Source organism: Lepidothrix coronata, unplaced genomic scaffold (genome assembly GCF_001604755.1).
Source record: "Lepidothrix coronata isolate B3197 unplaced genomic scaffold, Lepidothrix_coronata-1.0 Scaffold169, whole genome shotgun sequence".
Lineage (NCBI taxonomy): Eukaryota > Metazoa > Chordata > Aves > Passeriformes > Pipridae > Lepidothrix > Lepidothrix coronata.
This window is the reverse complement of record NW_016690349.1, coordinates 1,385,543-1,399,475: the sequence shown is the minus strand read 5'-3', so window position 1 is coordinate 1,399,475 and position 13,933 is coordinate 1,385,543. Positions and strand designations below refer to the sequence as shown.

General features: G+C 43.6%; 1 long non-coding RNA gene across 2 annotated transcripts in view; it reads left to right on the top strand.

Annotated features, from left to right (window-relative positions):
- The window catches only part of LOC108504595, a 30,363-nt gene that overhangs the window by 9,484 nt on the left and 6,946 nt on the right, over positions 1-13,933 (top strand). For both annotated transcript variants that reach the window (XR_001877178.1, XR_001877177.1), the window contains one exon: positions 5,495-5,613. This is a non-coding gene — a long non-coding RNA (uncharacterized LOC108504595). The remainder of the gene's footprint in view (positions 1-5,494; positions 5,614-13,933) is intronic.

Below are 13,933 nucleotides of genomic sequence, written 5' to 3'. Positions count from 1 at the left end.
CAGTGCAAAAAAGAAAACATGGCAGTTTTTCTTCACTATGGAAAATGGAAACACAGAACTGGTCAGATGGGGTCAGCCAGGAGGGGCATCTTGTCCAATGTCCTGTCCTGGAACCATGAGTAGCACTGGGTGAATGAGAAGATTCAAGAACCTCTTGCCAAGCAAACATGAATGAGTCTGCCCTGTGTCAGAAGCCTTCCTGGTTTCTTGAACAAAGATTGGCATAAAAGCTGACACGTTATTTGAATGTTGCTTCTGATTTTTTTTTGTTGTTAATGCTAACTAATGCAATTCTGGGTATTAGTGCTACCTATGCCTTTTCAGGAAAGATGTTCTCTTCTGATATTACACGATGGGAAAAAACAGTGCTCCAGCAACAGCCCTGATCTGTAGTTAGTTTTGTTATATCCACCCTATAACCCTTTGGCTGTCAGCCTGGCCGCTTTTCTGGGAGAGTGGTCTTTGTGCTGGCTAAAGATCCCTTGTTTTCTCTTTCCCTCCTCTATTTCTCCTTTCCCTGCTCTACACATGCACACACACTTTCCCTGGCTAGGAATGGCCAGGCCAAGCTGGTGGGAGTCCTATGGGGACTAGAGGACATGCTGTCATGAGGAGAATCGTCACATGTCCACTAACTCAGAGGACAGGTCTCCACTGGGCTCTGTGCTGTTTGCAGGCATCACGATCCAAGGCCCGTTTCAGACAAGAGATGGGACTGCCTCCCTGTAAAGGTCCCTTCTGGCCCTAAAACCTGCAACTCCTTAAGAAATGGCTTGTACTGCAGTCGGGGGATTGAAGATGAATGCCTGTGTGTGGGATGGTTAATGTGCCGTCTGACCGTCACGGGAAACATGAACCTCAGCCAAGAAGCACATTTAAGACCCGACGGTCGATAGAGAAAATCTCTTTTAATGCTCGTGTGTGAGCACCCTCCCTGGTTCGGGGGCCGGACGAGGGGCGGCTCCGCGGACCCTCCGCAGCCCCCGCAGGCTCCGCTCCGCGGGCAGCGCCGAGCCCTGGGCACCGCTGCCCTCTCCTGGCGCCTGCCCGCATCTCGGGATGCTTCGGGTGGCCTGTGCACACTGTAGGATGGAGCACTCGGGAGTGGGTGGAAGTGTGAAATCCACACCACCGGGGCACGAGGAATGGCGCAGAATGAGGTTTCCCAGTTAGAACCCAGCTCACCGGTTTACGAATAACTACAGGTGGATGTTAAAGACAAAGACTGTGGCAATACTCAGAAAGATGGTTTAGTGCTTCCCTGCCTTAGGGGACTAGTGCCACCTGTGCTCCTCTCCCCACCTTCTTGCCCTCCCCAGCAGGACATGCCAGGGCAACCCACTGTCCTGCACCGAGGAAGGCAGTGAATAGGAGAGCTTTTCATTAGTCAGAGCCCCTAATTTGAGGATTGTGTGAAGCATTTCCCCTTCCTGTAGTTAACCCAAAACCTATAACACATGCACTACCAGTCTCAGTGGAAAACAAATCACATGTTGAGTGTTGCAATGCTTCATTGAGATTTCAGGGAGAATTTGTCAGCCCAGGATCACAGAGATACACAGGGCCTTTTTCTTATCTCAACTTTGAGCAGTCAATTGTGCCTGAGTCAAGAGAGCCTAAAGCTCTGCTGCCCATGTTTTCCAGGCACTCGGCACAGGCACCTTTGCCTGTACAAAGTACCTGGAACTCAGATCAGGGCACTGCAGATTGGTCCCCTGTGCTCATCCTCTGAAGGGCAGGACTGATTTTTACCACATCTCTCCCTTTTCTCATCAGTGTCCATTCCTGAGGAACTTCTGAGGGTACAGGAATACTGCACACCTGCAAAACAGTTGGTGACTTCTCTTCGGCTAAGCCCATCTTCAAGGCTTCTGCCTGGCCTGGGGCAGCTTTTCCTTGCAATACAGGGAATAAAACAAAAAGAGAGACAAAAGTCCCTCATGCCTGGCTCTGGCCAGGGGTGGAACCACAAGAACAGGAGTAGCCTGTGCATTCGAGAAAGATCAGAGGAGAAGGCAAGAAAAGTCACAAATACGGTACATGGCTCTTGAGAGCACCTCACACCCCTAACCTGTTGAGTGGTAAAAGAAATGTTCTCCGTTCCCTCTGGTTTTATTTTCTTTCTCGGGGAACTTCACATAGCTGGAGGAAGAAAAGAAAAATAACCTTCTTAGATATTATTTCAGTACTTTAATTTCTGTTTCAAAGAATCCAATTTATTAAGCAGCAGTACCTGAGATTATACTCACCAAACAAATTCTCAAAGGAAGCCTCACCGTCTAGGTGTATTTTTCATTACACAATAAACTCTGAACTCTACCAAAGGTGTTTTCTCATAATGTTAAACTCAGTGCCTGACAATTATTGTCCAGCTCCATTTGGTGCCAGAAGTGCATTCAGTGAAGAAGTAATAAATCCTTTCATGCTGTTTAATAAAACGAGAAAATGTGTTGCTCACACTTGGATACTAGACTTTATTACACAAACACAGCTAAAAAAATAAATGGAGTATTTCCTGTTTAGAAGTGCCTACAAGTCACATGATGTTGATTTTCTCCAGGTGTCACAATTCTAAATGAAATTTTCACTTAAGTTATTCTTAAAGAAGTGAGTTATTTCAAAACGCAATAATCAACATGTTGTTAAAGGTGCAAAAACCATTGTAAAAAACCCCCAAACATTCAATGTGCTGTAATGAAATTAGATGTGGAACACTGCGGTTGCCAAATTATACAAGATATTTGTGAGACACTTTGCCATCCACTTGAGTGCTTTTTTGACTTTCCACTGAGAGAAAAAAAAAGCAAGGAAAAATCCTATGAGGTCTGAGAAACTCTTTCAAGTCCTTGGTTGATTTTGTCTTTTTGCAGGAAGCTGGGGTTATTCTCTACTCTGGTGGCCTGGCCCTGGTTAGAGGTGCCACTGCCATTGTAAAATAAATGACTGATATTAATAGATGTCTTCATCAAGGTGCTCAGCACTGAGTGGAAACAGGTCCTTAAGCAGGATTGTCTGTTCCTTCATTTTCACTAATTTAAATGAAAAAGAAGTCAGCCACACATTGTCTTTTAATGGATGAATCCTACAGTTTTGGATGTGTTCCATGCTGCTCATTCTTGCATGGCCCATGTGAACCTCATCCAGTAACACTTTGAAGAACGTGATGAATATCTGTCATACATGCTTCATTCCTCCTCTCGCTTGCTTTCCATTTACAGGCTTGTGTGGGTGAATCTTTCCCCTTTGGGGATTCAGGTGGGGGGCATTTAGAGGTGCCCAATAGTCTGTGTTTCTGTGGGAGACAGCAAGATTAAAAAGGGCTCCTAACATTTGTAGCAAGAAATGCTGAGCATTAGGATGGGTCTTAGATCAGATCCTGCTGAAGTTTCTCCCACAATTTCTGGACAATGACCAGAGTGAGACTTTTGCCCAGAGCAGTTCTATCCACACTGTAAATTCTCTGCAGACCTGAGAAGGACGGATCTCACTCCAAAACTTCAGAGACATCTAGACACCTTCTGAGCCCCAGGTGTCTGTTATGTCCATCCATGATAATTTTTTTATATACCATTATATGAACTTAGCATTGTCTCTTTTGTATTTAATAGCTGAAATTGTATCTCTCTTCTGTTAACCTCTTGTCCAGATCTTTTCCGGTTTAAAATGGCTTACACCACTGGGGTTAATAGCTCCTGTTAATGTTTCTTATAGAAAAAAGCAGATCTCTATCATTGGGTAGCTCATGTCTTCTCTGCAGACTAACTGCATCCCTTATAGCCTTAAGAGGCACTGACACTGCACATCTGTGAATCTTCAAAGAACATCATCTCCTTAGATATCCTCCAAAAATCTCTTCTACCTGAAAGAATGACTCAGAGAGCCACAATTTCACACACAATGGAACAGATCAGAAGTGACTGCGAAGACTTTCCAAATGATGTAACTTTGTAACAGGCTTCAGAGCACATGAGGTTTCCCTACCAGCTTGACCAGCTGGTGACTCTGAGCCACCAGAAGAGGCAGGATCACCCCATCCCTTCACACCTCCGTTTTGTGAGCCAGTGCCTGCCACCAGATGAGTCAGGGAACACACCCATCTGAAAATGACTGGGTTTTGGGGGGGATTGTTTTTTCTCTAGATCAGTTTGCTGATGCAGTTGGCCAAATGACATGGTTGGTTGCTGTGCTGGGGAAGCACGTCAGGGAAAAGAGGTGGGACATGCCTTTTTAATAACAGTGCAGTCATCGGATGGCTGGAAGGGCTTGTGAAACCATCTAGCATGGTGTGCATCTCCCTGGGTCCTTTCCTCCTAGAAGCCTCAGTTCAACATTGCATTTAAATGACTGAATTTCAAGCTCATGAGTAGTTCCCAAGGCATTTCATATTTAATTTCAATTTAATTATATTCTTAAATTCAGTGATAAGCATTGATTTACTTGCATGTGCAGAGTTAGGCATGTGCTCATGTTCTTCTCAGGAGGAATATCACAATTGCGTGCATAGAAAGTAATTGATTTTTCATAATAGGTGATTCCAGTTATGAATTTATTTGCCTCATTAGTTGAGAACTGATTTATTTACTCTTTCTCTTTACTGACAGCAGCAAGTTTCCTTCCACCTGGGTGTAACTCCAGGACTCAGAACTTTCCATTTAACTCCCTCTGCAGATTTAGTCAAACACTCTGTTACCAGAGTTGATCTTACAAGAGGGTTTTTGTTGTTTAAAAATTTCCAAACACAGCAGGCTCAAATGTAGGCTTTTAAATCTGCATTTCAGCTCCTCCATGTACTTTGGGGGCTGTGAGCTTCCCTCATCATTTCCAATGAGAGATAAAAAAGAAAACCTCTGAATCTCTCCCTGTGAGTGTAGGGATCAGAAGGGCCATTTCACAGCATTCCTTCCTCCTTGTTGGGCAGTGGGGTCATGGCACAATGCAAAAAACATCCCCATACCCTTATGGGGTCAGATGAGCACAAGTGAGATGGGGAACAGTGATAATAATAGAAAAAGAAGGGTGAAAATAGTTGGGATTTAAAACGGATTTCAAAGACACTCCAGAAATACTAACTGCTGAGTATTATGCAATTAAGTGAAACCTTCTGCTTGTCTACAATATATTAAAAAAAATAGGTCTGTCTGAGTTGAAGTGTGATGCCATGCTGCTTACATTATATATGAATAGTAATTGGAAACAGGACATCTGCAGAAATTAACCATTAACTGTTGAGCACTAAAATCTTTAATTGAGTTTGTAAGCCCTTAATGGCACAGGTAACCTTAAACATAGCTCAGTGCACACACTACCTGGTTAACACTGGTTAATAACTCTAACAGCTGATAATATTTCACACCCATGAGAGCACCAGATTAGCAAGAGACTTGGTGGAATGAGCTCAGCTCACCACTCTTTTGGACCACAGACATAACAGCTTAACCTTTCTGAACTTAACCTTTCTGCTGTAACTGGTATTTTTGGGTTTTCTTCCTTCCAGACCTGCACGTGATGAGAGCACCCCTGCACGTAAGGCTTGGTGAACTGCAGACAGCGCCGTGTCCTTGGAGCACTTCACGGCAAGACAATGGGTGGAAGTGATGGATAAATCCACATCAGGTGGGCTGGAAGAAGGGGCTATAACTTGAAGTCTCCTTGGCAGGGAGAGACACTGTAAATTACCCAAGAAGGGCAAAATCTACCCCAAAGTATCTGTGGGAGCTGAGGAGATCAAAGCTGTGAGGAACAGCCCACGACATGCTTGGCTGAGGATTCATGCGTGCATCTGAACACCACCATCCTCTACCATTAAACCACGTGTCCAGCAAACCCTGGGACTCTGCAGCCCAGGCAGCTCAGCTCAGAAAGGACAATTTCAAAAGTGTAGGTGGTTTAAAGTGATTACTGCAAGGAGCAGAGCTGACAACCAGGTGAAAGGACAGTTGTTGAAAAAGCACGTACTTCTTTGTCAGCAATGAAAAGTAAAACTTGACAAGTGGATTCATGGGTCTAACTTAGCACTGTCAGCTTTAGGTTTCCTAATAGAGAGGCGTGTAAACAAAAATACTTTGCTACTACCAACTTCTAGCACATTTCTAATCAAATTAATTCTGTTCCAGAAGAAGTACATATTTTATTTAAAAACAACAAAAACCCAAAACCTCTAGATGTAGATTGAATCAATTTTTGAAAAGATTCAGAAATCTCAACTGCAGACTTGTGTTATTCATAGCACAAGTATGTGCCACATCTCCTCCTAGACTGGAATTTATCTGGAGAAAACAAGGTGATGTTTGCACCTCAGGTTGTCCTGAGGGCATCCCTGCAGAACCCAGGCAGAACTGTCACACGCTGCCCTCACCCACTGTTGGTAAAAACAGGAGCAGTGGCAGACCTGCCTCTGCAGCAAGGCATGCTGCATTGCCAGCATCCAGGAGGATGTGCTGCTGAGAGGCCAGCCCGGACCTGTCCTGTCAGTGCAGGCTTTCTGTTGGCCAGGGAGGGGTGCAGGCAGCAGCAAAGCCTGAGAGAGCAGGTCCTTGCCTTGCGACAGGCAACTGCTCTTTTATGGTCATGACCTGCAGTGTGTGACTGAAGCCAGGAAATGAAAATCACCTTCTTTCTCCATTTTCTCATTTGCCTTAATAAAAAACCTTGCTTGTTCCTATGAACCATTCTTTTTTAAGATTTTCATTAACAGTACTTAACATGACAATGACTTTGATAATAGCCCGTTTTTCTGGCTGCTTTTGTGGTACAAGAAAATTCATGATAAGCAGGCTCAGATTGAACCCTTTGAGTGAGTGGACATCTCTGAAACCACTTTTGCCTATGCACTTGTGATAGAAATTTTCTAGCATTTTTTGTAACTACCAAAAAGTTTTGCTGACCAAGATAAATAAATCAAAAACCACAGCTCTGTGCAATATGGGGTTTGCATTTAAAATAAATCTCTCTCCAATGCAGAGATTTAGTCCCTCTGAGGCCGCTGTTTTGTCACCTTTTACAGCCTTGTCTCCTAGGCACCCTCAGAGTTTACTGCAGCTGACATGGCTTCCTGTGGACTTTCGCCTACACGCTGCCCTTAGGTACCTGCAGGAGTTGATCACTTTGCAGCCATTACTCTTTTCCTATTTTCCCATGTGTTTTTATGGCAACTTGTGGTGATTTTCTAGACTAGCTGGGGTATCTGGGGCTTCTTTGTGCCTTTGTTAGATGTTTTGTTTTTCTTTCTTTTTCCCCAATGGCAGTTATTTTATTACATCCCAGACTGCGTCTCCAGGCCTTGTGCTCTGGGATTCTTGTTTGGTTTTCTCATGGAGCAGCCTTTTTCCCTTACCATTTCCCTGATGCCTTGTATTGCATTTTTATTACAGCAGAGGCTGTGTCTACAGGTCCTTCAGGCTATTTGTTCTGAGACTTTTATTGGATTCTCAATAAATATGTTTGCCATTGGGGGTCCTTAGCTGGTTTCCTTACCTATTTTTATTGAAGCTGTGCTTCCAGACAAAATGTTAACCAGCTATTTCAACAGCAATCTGGTTTCTCTTCTGAGCCCTCGCACAGTTTCTTACATGTTTGCATTGGCTGAGCTACATCTCCTCTTTTTTTCTTTTTTTTTTTTTTTCTTTTTTAATGTTCCCTCATGTTTAGGACCTTTTGTTGATGCAGTCTGGGTGCTTTTCTGCAGCTGTCTCCATTTTACATGGCAGCACAACTATAACTTCGTGACAGGCAGCAGGTGGAATGAAAACTGTTCTCAGCAAAATCGAGAAATCCTCGGCTTTGGGTAAACAAAGACAAGCAGGTCACATTCCTGCAAAAAGCTGCTCTTTGCTGAATTGACCCGATGGTTTTTGCTTGGGCAAGCCCTGCTCCACTGGGGTATGTCAGGGTGCATCATCTTCATTAAGAGGGATGGATTTGGTGTCTCACAGGCTGGTGGGTTTGTTGTCCCGGAGAAGGTCCTATGGGGAAACAGTGACATACCCTTGCAGACACATCACCAAGGTACTGATGCTGGAGACTCCCAGCTGGCCCTGTCATGAGGATTTTGATCCAAATTTTGACAGAAATTCCCATCCAAGACTTGGATTAGTCCCATTTCCATGGTTATTTGTGGTATCAATATATGCAAGTTAGGGAGCAATGGCATTCTCTGGAGAGGCTCATGTAGAAAGAATGATGTGAGAGTTTAGCTACACAGGACAGGAATGGCACTTTTTCCTCCCCAAGGGCAACAATTGCATCCCGTACTAGTCCTTTGGGAAATGAGGTTGTGGTACAACTACCCAGTGTTCACATCACAGAAACCACTGCCAGGGCTGGTGGCTTATCCTGCACTCCATCAGCATGCTGAGGCTGGACAGCCAAATACTGATGGGTAATACTGGAGAGAAAAAAGTCTGTCATCAGCCTAAACTTTATTTTTAAAGTAGGTTTTGAGTATTTCACCGGTTTTCTATTTTTAACTTGGGTGAAAAAGCTTATGTGAACACCGTGTATGTGTGTTTTTGTGTCTCTAACTGTCCTTCTCATAGTAACTTTTGAACTCACAGACTGGTTTCAACCAGATTTGACCAAGAAGAAGAAATCACAAAGATAGGAAGCTCCTGCAATTTCTGTACTAAATAAGCAGCTGGGTAGAGGAGAGATACCAGAGAATCCACACAGGAAAGAGCCATTCTAAATACTTTAGCTGCAGGAAAAGTTTAGATCACAGTTAATGCTTTATTAGACATAAAAATCCACCCATCATTTAAGTTGTCTTTTCCAGATGAAGAACATATCCTGTGTGTAGTAAAAGGTAATTCTGATTGACCTTCTTCCAGTGCTGTGGGCATTCGTAAAGTCTTCTCTCACAAACACATGCTGCAGCTTTAACTTAATACAGTTTAAAAAAAACTCCAACAACACGATGTAAATTCACTTAAAACCAGGATCTGCTCCTTGTGATAAAGATAGACATGGATATTTGCCTAGAGCTAGTTATAAGGCTGTTCTATGGCATTTTTAAATCAGTAGTCTCAAAAATATCAATAGATTTTTTTCCATTTAATGCGACACATATATTAATAACCTTATTTTTGAAGGGACTATTTGTATTTTGGGACCAGGGAATTTGTCTCAGAACAGTGAGACACTGATGGAAGAGAAATGAAGACAGGCCACATCAGATGAGTCCAATGTCTTACCTGGAAGACCATTTCTCCTTGAGCATGAAGCTGTTTTCCAGGCATAGAGGAAGGTGGAAGTGTCTAATGCTACGCTATAATTTACCTCAGAAAGGGAAAACTACAACACAGTGAGACTGATATCCTTGACGTGCCTGCAGTCTACAGGTGATCTGACTGAACCATTCCCAGGTCAGCAGTGAGACTGGAAGGACCCTGGGGCTCACATCCACCCAGATGAAGCTACTGGGACATTGCCAATAGGAAAGAAGCTCGGTAAAAAAAATAGTAATTTATATGCCTATTTTGCAAACAAGAAAAGAAATTTGAACTGATTAACAGAAGTGTAAACAGAAGCTGTAAATGCTTAATTTTTATCCACTGTATTCAGATCAACCAGAACTCCGGATGAGCTGTTGGAGACTGCTTGGCCCAATAAATTAATGGCTCTTCAACATTTTGCCAGAAACCCTGTTTCTGCAGAAGCTATGGGCTTGATTCCTTTAAGTGAGTCAGGAACTAGGTTTGTTTTGCCCATGTCTGGGGGAGATGCAGTCTGCAGTGCAGCACAGGGGGAGGAGCATTTGGCATCCAGGTGCCATCCCAGGCATTGCTTTTCCTAGAACATGAACTGCCCATCTTCCTGGGGCAACATCAGCTCAAGAGGGATGCTGGACTCAGGAAAAGCTCTTCCACCCCCAAAACTGGATTTTTTGTGAAGGACCCATCACACCAGCTTGTCATCCTGAGGCCCTTGCGCTGCCAGGTAACCCTCTGCAGGGCAGCCCGTGGCTTCTCTTTGTCCCTCTGTAAGTGAGGACAGTGACACAATCCTTGAAGGGGATTTTCTCTCAAGTATTCATGATTATTTCTAGAATGTAATGAGCTAGGCATGGGTTACTCCAGTGACACTGCAAAAGAACTTTCTGGCCTCATCTGCAATGAGAAGCTAAGAGCATCCCTAATCATGCCAGGGCCAAAATATGTGCTGCTGAAGTGGACTGTTAGTCCACATCAAGCTTAGTTTGTCTAGTCTATTGAGCAACCTTGTATTAAAACTTGACTTGTATTAAAACATGCTCAGATGTTGCCTTCTTTCCACATGCCAAGAGGGTGGGTGGGAAGTGAGGCTGGAGCTGGGAAGAGCCACGAACTTCAGCCTGGTGATGACACTGGACTTTTTAGGCCAACAAAAGCCTGAAACATCGCATGTGAGTCCATGCAAAACAGAGCAAGTTCAGCTTGCTTTGTGTCAGAATTTGGGGAAACCATGAAATGACAATGATAATGTGCCTTTCTCTGGGAGCACGGAGCTCGTGGGACAGCCATTAATGATCCTGATGTGAACTTGAGACACTCAGTATTTCAGGATGCTGGAGAGGCTACTGTAAATCTCAGTTCCTAGCAAGAAACATCTTTAAAAAAAACCACAACATTTTCCTGCATTTCTTGGACTCTTTTATTGCAAACACTTTTTTCTCTTCTTTTGTTGCAAACCTGCAATTGTCTGATAGAAAATGCACCACACATGGATGGCTGGTGTTCCATCCTCCATCAGACTGAAATGCCTGAATACTTTAGAGCAACAATAAACACCTGAGTAGCATTATGACTGAATAAAATTTGGGACACAATAACAATAGCAATTTAAATTTTTTCTTAAATGAAAACAAGTAGCTGTACTCTTAAGGGCACAACTCCAATGTATGAGTTATTTTGAGCAAACAAAAGGCTCACTCTCAGCCAAAAATATTGGATATTTCTTTCACTCTTAACAAACTTTTATTGTTGTATCACTTAATGTATCATGAAGCAAAGCTCTCAAATACAGGTTTTGACATCAGAGGCCAACAATATTTACCTGAATTTGGGACTCTGAAATGCATTTATAGTACTACTTTTTGCAGTGAAATTTCCTATTGTGTGGTCATCTACGTGGACAACTTATTAGGATGGTCTGTGGCCTGGTTGCAGCTGATGCCAACCAGTGTAGGTGGGCTAGATGGAGGGCTGGTCACGACTGTCCCCCGAAGGCATTGGGATGCTGCTGCTTTCAGGTTGCTTCTAGCATTTGGGGTTTATTATTTATCAGGCATTATTTTTGTCTGACTTTAACCTAAAGTTATTCCCTATCAGAGACCAAGGTGTCATGCTGTACAAGTTGTATAGCAGCACAGCTGGCCAGGACAACTTGAGCTATGATGCATTTTCAAATTAGTTTCTAGCTTTTTGAAGTGCTTGTCCCAAATGTTCATTTTCTTTTTGCTGTTGATTCCTTGCAAAAGGACACTTCAGGTGGAGTGAATTAGCATAGCTCTGGAGAGACTTAGTCTCAACAACTATTGTTTTGTGCCTTCATGGCTTCCATGAAATCAACAGCAAACCTCAAACATATTTTACTGAGAGAAGGAGCAAGCCTAACACATCCCTCACTGGGGAACAGGAAAGAAATTCTCGAAGAACTCTAATTTTTGCTTACTGAAGTAAATTTGACATGAACTACTGAATAAGCAGAGTCCCATGACTAAAGGCATCCTGAAATGTGATAAGGGAGACAGAAGAGAACTTACTGCTTTTCAAAAGAGTACACTGGAACTACACAAGCAGAAAATGTATTACTTGATAATGGATACGCTTTTTGGCAGGAATATCTCACGAGTCTACAAGGTCATTTATGTTCTGCAATAGTTGCTTTATAATGAAGCGGGAGGAAAAAAGAGTATGCTTCAGGAAGGCAACAGATCCCTCTTTACTGGCAGATTCCAGATTCTTTTATCCTCTTGTGAGTGCCTAAAATCCTCACTTTTTTTTATGTTAAGATTCTCCTCCTCATCCCTTCCACCTTTTCTCTTACAGGAAAATGAACATAGAACTTTTATCTGCTTTTGTCTGAGCTGAGCAACTTGATTTCATTTTTTGTGCTACTGACAGCTGTGCGTGACACTCTGTAGTTTTGGAGTGCATGGAAAATGAGGACTCCATCCCACAGATTATCTGTGACACTCTCAAGAATTAAAGTAAACACTGTTTTGCTTTGCTATTTCAAACAAAAGAAGAAATAGCAGCTGGTTTTGGCTGGTTGAAACAGAAGAGGTTTTGCACGATGTGATGGAATTTAAACACAAATGTTTCAGGCTGTGATATAAAAGGGGTGGAGGAAATGGAGCCTGCCATCTTCCCTTGGGAAGCATGTACAGCCTCGTGAGTTCATGCACACACGTGTGCCCCAAAACATCTTTCCATAGCAACAGTGCAATTTAAAGATATAAACTAGGAACTTGATTGCATCCAAGGTCAGCACATGGGCTCTCTGAGGAGGGTCCTACCAGTCAAGTCCTCCAAACAAAAAACATTAAAAAATAGATCATCTCTTTTTGTGCTGACCATAGTCCATTCCCGGCTGTTCTCGTTTGGCACCTCTTTACTGAGTCAATGCCCAGCACTATGGGAATACATCTCTGTGTGAGAGTTCTGGGCTCCCAGGCAGGTGGCCCCAGTCCACAGACCTCAGGGACTTCTCAGCTTGTGAAACTGCCCAGCTTTTCTTGCTGCTGCTTGTGCACTCAGGCTGCTCATGGGTAAGAAGCTAATACAAACAGGTTTAAGAACAGAAGTGATCCTTTTTCTGCCTGCTGCTGGCACTCCTAACTGCGCTTGCCAGAGCAAAGAGTGAGCAGCACTGTTCAGACGCACGGGTGTGGTTTTTGTTAGATACGTTTTAGGTGCCAATAGAAATGTTCTGGCTTTCTTCTCTTCCAATATCAATAGATTTGCACAAATGCGAGAGCCTGCTTGTGCCCTAAGACAGCTAGTGTTCATTTTTATGGAACCCAAGTTTTTCCCCAAGAATAGGCAAAACCACCAAGGACAATATCCAAATAGTGATAGCTACCTTGGTTTACCAGTTTGATCCAACACGGCTCTCCAGGACATTGGCTTCCATCTTCAGAAGCTGGGACGAAAGTGGAACCAAAGAAAATGCTTATATGCTTATATTTCTCCTCCTGCTTAACACAAGTCTTCTCAGTCCTGTTTTCTGTCATAAGAAATTAGACCCTTTTTGCTGTCTTGAAGGAATGGCCCAGCAATGCACATATTGTCCATTCCCACTTGCGTGACCCATCTGCCAGCTCACAGGGTCATATACTCTGCCACATCAGGTGAGTAGGGGACAGTGCTGCCAAATACACAAAGTGCCAAATGGCACTGTGTTGGTTCTTCCTAATTGCTCCATTTAGCTCTTCCCACAGCAAAACCAAGGTGGCTGACTAGTAGTTAAAATGTCATAAAAAAACTCAGACAGGGACTGGCTTTTGTCAAGGACAAATAAGAACCATTTGTCACTCTCTGAAAGAGCATGGCATACAGGAGTGGGAACAGCTGTTCTTAAAATTTGGCCCCATGAAGAAAATTGTGGCCAAGTTTGCCCATTCTGGGATGAAACCGTGCATTTTGGGACTACTTTAAGGCTAAAGGAGATACCCAGACTCGCCAGCTGCCCTTCCAGCACAATGGGCATGCAGGTTTACTTTCATACAGAAATTTAACCTTACTCTCCATCAGACCTTTCCCTCCAGCTTTCCTGAAGCTTTGCCAGGTACCCTCTGGAGAGGACTGCACTGCTGGCAGACAGCCGTGCTGCCCCCCATCAGACTGTCCAAGGCAGCTGGAGACAGCCCAGGAAGCAGGGACACAGCCTGTTGTGTGCCCTGTGGCAAGGGGCATGGCCAGCAGCTGATTTCTGTTGGCCTCTGCCTTCAGCACAA